This window comes from Triticum dicoccoides, chromosome 3B (genome assembly GCF_002162155.2).
Source record: "Triticum dicoccoides isolate Atlit2015 ecotype Zavitan chromosome 3B, WEW_v2.0, whole genome shotgun sequence".
In the NCBI taxonomy this organism is placed as follows: domain Eukaryota; kingdom Viridiplantae; phylum Streptophyta; class Magnoliopsida; order Poales; family Poaceae; genus Triticum; species Triticum dicoccoides.
The window spans coordinates 583,705,028-583,710,706 of NC_041385.1; positions in this window are offsets into that span (position 1 = coordinate 583,705,028).

Genomic DNA, 5,679 nt, shown 5'->3' on the forward strand with positions numbered 1-5,679 from the left:
TGCAGCTTAGGCCAGCATCCTCGGTCAAGTCCGGACGCATCTCTTGCGATCCGAAGAACAGTTTGTACATCTCCACGGGTGTCAAACCCATGAAGTGTTGGAGAGCCCGTGGCCCCTTCGGATTAAATTCCCACAGGCGGAGGGGGCGACATTTGCAGGGCAGAAGGCGTCGAATCAGCATAACCTGTGCCACTACGACCAGATTAATCGGCCTTTCCTGGAGGCCTCGAATCCGGCCCTGCAACAGGGGTACGTCTTTGGACGGCCCCCAGTCAAGCCCCTTGTTGACCCATGACGTCAGCCATTGTGGAGAGCCCGGGCGAAAGACGGGCGGCGGCCTTTGCCTGCTGCCCCTGGGAGCGGTGATATAGAACCACTCTTGTTGCCACAAGCCGAGCTCCTCCTGAAAAGAGCCCTTGGGCCATGGAGCATCGGCCCTCTTGCTTATAACCGCCCCGCCGCACTCTGCCTGACGCCCCTCGATCATCTTCGGCTCCACGTTGAAGGTTTTGAGCCACAAGCTGAAGTGAGGGGTAGTGCGGAGGAAGGCTTCGCAGACGACAATGAATGATGAGATGTGGAGGATGACTCCGGAGCTAAGTCATGGAATTCCAGCCCATAGTAAAACATGAGCCCCCTCACGAAGGGATCCGTCGGGAAGCCTAAACCCCGACGGAGGTGAGACATGAAAACGACGCTCTCGCCGGGCTCGGGAGTAGGAATAACTTGCCCTCGGGCAGGCAACCTATGCGAAATCTCATAGGTTAAGTACCTAGCGTCTCTCAGCTTTAGCACGTCCTCTTCCGTGACGGAGGAGGGCATCCACCGTCCTCGTAGGTCGGAGCCAGACATTATCAAAGGTCGAAAGTACCCGAATCTGGAGCCCTGGGTGTTGGAACTCGGGGCGAGGGGCGGATTCGATTGAGAATTGAAGAAAAAGAATGGGCCTTGGTTTCATTATAAAGAGGGAGAATACCAAGAGCCGACCCCGTGACCGTTTGGAACCCGCCTTCGATGGAGGGGGCATGGCAACGGGCGCGGTTGGGTTACCCACGTCCGTATTGATGGGAATCCCGGAATAAGGGGAACACAATCTCTGCTTTGACAAGATGTGCCAAAGAAACCGCTTCGCTAAACACGCTGAGGTGGTACAATAAAAATGATTCGAGTAAAGGCTTGGTAGTGATGTGATGTTACGCCACCAAATACGTCAGCAGATTGAACTTGTGTAAATATTATTCTCTCTACGGTGGTATGTGGAATTTATTTTGCAGAGCCGAACACTATCCTGGTGTTCACAATCTTCTATAAATTATTCGGAGAAGGAACCCGCCTTGCAATGCCGAAGACAACATGCGCGCCGGACTCATCGTCATTGAAGCCTGGTTCAGGGGCTACTGAGGGAGTCCTGGACTAGGGGGTGTCCGGATAGCCGAACTATCATCATCGGCCGGACTCCAAGACTATGAAGATACAAGATTGAAGACTTTGTCCCGTGTCCGGATGGGACTTTCCTTAGCGTGGAAGGCAAGCTTCGCGATGCGGATATGTAGATCTCCTACCATTGTAACCGACTCTGTGTAACCCTAGCCCTCTCTGGTGTCTATATAAACTGGATGGCTTTAGTCCGTAGGACGAACAACAATCATACCATAGGCTAGCTTCTAGGGTTTAGCCTCCTTGATCTTGTGGTAGATCTACTCTTGTAATACCCACATCATCAATATCAATCAAGCAGGACATAGAGTTTTACCTCCATCAAGAGGGCCCGAACCTGGGTAAAACATCGTGTCCCTTGTCTCCTGTTACCATCTGCCTAGACGCACAGTTCGGGACCCCCTACCCGAGATCCGCCGGTTTTGACACCGACATCATTGCTTACAAAATTTTCAACACTAGGTTGATGTTCAACATGAATCATGGGGGAGACAAAACGCTGCTGATGGACTCAGCAGCAACTCATCGGAATTTCCATATCGCTGGACTTCCACCATCATGTGAACACAGGGATAGCATTGGTCAGACCAAAAATATATAATGTTGTATGCTCGAGGGATCAACCACGAGTAAGACAACATTATGAACATCGTTGGTTCTGATTTGATTTGACGATAGCCCATACTCAAATCAAAGATAGGGTAAGACAATAGGTCCAACAACGGATCACAAGGACCAATTGATGAAGATATCATCTTTCTTCAACACACACACACACATAAAGATATCCCTTAACATGAACTAAGTCAGACAAGCTTTTATCTTCCAACTCTCCAAGTTGTTGTTTAGCTTGACCAACTAGCTCAAGGGTATCCCACACAGATTCTTGGAGCAGGGGTGGTTTACAAGAAAAACCAACTTGATCACGAGCTCAACATAACAGTTAGGTGATGACCTGGTGATACTTCCGAGAAGATATTCAGAAAATCACGAACCCCCGATATGTTACTAAGCTCAGAAACAATCTTGCTTTTCAGGGCAAGACGATATGATCAAATAAGAAAGAATTGGCATTATCCTAACTCATTGATCGGAGAGTGCACCGGAAATAAGGACTAGGTAGCACAATCATACTTAGGGTGATGATTTAATGATCAACATGCTAAGAATGAGGTTATTGTCCTTTAACTACCAAGCAACGGAGTTGCTAGGAGTATAGATTTCACACATCACGATTCACTTGTCGGTATTCCAGTTGCGACAACACGGATCTAAGGAATGAATTATGATGGCTAGAAGTATCACTGTATCAAGAATTCATAAGAGGGTGTGCAATTCTCACGATACTCTTGTGATGAAAGAAGGTGATACTCCGAGGTAGAACAGAACAAAAGTTGGATTGTCATTTTGATCTGCGGGATACAACTGCTTTGACCAAATCCTAGATATGGATGAGGTACTGGAGTTTGTTTCTCCTAGTCATTCCCGAATAGAATGGCTTGATGGGCCACAAGTGTAGTGGCATCGATGAACACGAATGCATAACTACTCCTGACTATCAATTGATAGATGAGGGCCAGAAAACAACTAAAGAGGGACAACTCAAAAGAACATATGATTTTTCGAGTTGTGGATGCATGGATTAGAATGTCGAACGAGTTCAACATATTTCTTCCTAACAATCGATGCAGAGAGGTAGGTTTGGCAGAATCATAATATAGAAGGGGAACTCATCGAGAGCACTCTTGTTGTGATCTTTTGGTTCTCGAACTTCCGCCATATTGGTTCATGGTATTGGAAGAAGGATATACCACGAATCTCGAGGACTATCGTAAAGGTTACTAATATCCTAAAGGAACTAGCAAACACTATCAACATGAAATAAGTAGGGTGAATCTCGGGTTCAAGAACCCAGGAGTAGAATGTCTACTAACTAAGTGGCATCACGGGATGCTTTCGAGAATAAAGGCCAGAATCATCACACTAGGACATAAATCATGGCTAGATTACTAGATGATCCCCTAAGACACCTAGGTTCATAATAATAAATCCAACATATATGTCGAGGTAATAGAATACCTCAACTCAGCGTTTAGTGTGGTTAACCTGGCCAGAAAGGTCATCGAAAACAGAGGGAAGGATTTTGCAATTGCATCAGATTATTTAGAAACCTGGGATGACTCGGACAACATAACATCTGTAAATGCTCAAAAGATTTGAGACATCCTGCAAAAATGGTGGCATAACCACTCAGAAGCACAATAAGAAGGTTCCGAGACCAACTATGAACACACAGAGGTAGTAGGAACTGAACTGAGGTCTAAATCCATCAATCCTAAGAGTCTATGGATTAGTAACACGTGATCCTAATAGAAAGATGAGAAGCCTAGTTCCTTAACCCCGTAGAAAGATAAGATGACTCGGATCAAAAGGGCATAAGGTATAAGGAGTAAAAAGAGCCTTACGTTCCATCCCACAATCAATTCCCCTACATAACTAAAGAATTTCTAGACTCAACTTCGACCAGTTTGGCTTGGTAATCCTACAGGCAGTCAAGCTCTGATACCAAAGCTGTTAGGACCTCGATCCTAAGTCACACCGATCTAGCATGTAACACATCATATCACTTTGCGGCCTCACGCGCGGTATTCCCACGGGTGCCACCTTACCTGGCCCGGGACCGTTTGCACCTTTTGGCTCACGTATATGATAGTGCCGCTAGCATCCATATGACAAAGAACCCGGGCTGACATGGCTAGTCGTGAACCCAAAGTGGAACTAACTTACAGGGACAGGCATACATGATCCAGCAACGAACGTGTCGGTCATCAGCGAGTGAATCCCGGCTGTAGCAACTGGGCTAGCAGGACTCCGGTAAACCGGGCTGTAGCAGGCTAACAGGACTCCGGTAGACACCGCGTGACATTTCCCCGAAGGAACAGACACAGGAACGAAGAAGGACACATGCCGGCCAGCCTAAGTGTTCCGGAGCAGTAGCAAACTACCAAGGCTCAGTGGAAGCACTAGGAGACATTTCCCGGTAAGAGAGGCTACCAAGGATAAACAACTAGATAGTCAGATCCCACACATACCAAGCATTTCAATAACATTCACACAATATGCTCGATATGTGTAAATACAACATGGCATCACAACATGACTCTACAACTCAAGTATTTATATTCAATAGGCTCCGAGGAGCGAGATATTACAATCATGGGTCTCATGACCCAACATTCAGAGCATACAAGTCAAGCACAAGCGGAAGCTTAACATGTCTGAGTACAGACATCCACAAATGAAAAGGGCTGAGAAGCTTGACTATCTACCCGATCCTGCCAAGGGCACAAGATCATAGCTGACATAACAAGCTAAACGTCGAAGTCCACACGGAATTACTAGTGAGACAGAAGTCTCTGCAAAAACGTAAAATAGGCAAACATGAGTACAAATGTACCCAACAAGACTTACATCAGAACTAACTACATATGCATCATTATCAATCAAAGGGATGGTGGAGTTTAACTGCAGCAAGCCAGCTTTGACTCAGTGGCTATCCTGAACTACGACTGCAAGTAACTCTTTTGAGGTGGCGCACACGAGTCCACATATTCACCATATCAATACACCACTATGGATCCGCTCCCATCTCCCTACGAGAACGCCATCCATAGCACTCACGCTTATCTTGCGCATTTTAGAGTATCCACTTTCACTTGTCTATGAACTGTATAGGCAACCCAGAAGTCCTTTAACGCGGACACGGCTATTCGAATAGATCATATTAACCCTGCAGGGGTGTACTTCTTCACACACGCTCTCACCACTTATCGCCGTTTACACGACATGTACTCGGCAACCTTCAAGCGGAAGCCGAGCGAGGGTGTCGGCCACGACCTGACTGACCACACAAGTCTCTCATCCAGGTTTATCACCTATTCGGGTTCCATCCGCAAGGAAATCCGGCCGGGGTGTCGCTCACGGCCCCAAACAATGTGTGCAGGGTTCCCAAGCCCACCATCCGGGTGCCACTTGGTACACCGGCCACTGTGCCTAGTCTGTCCCAAGCCCACCTATACTGGGTGCCACTTGGTAGACTACTAACACTACCTACAAACACCAGAAACTAGTTGCAACTCCTGGACAGAGAACATGTTGATTAATAAGTCGAGAGGGGCCGAGTTACCGGAACCCAATGTGTGGTAGTAGCTGTTCATGCATCACAAACACAGAACTTAGTTC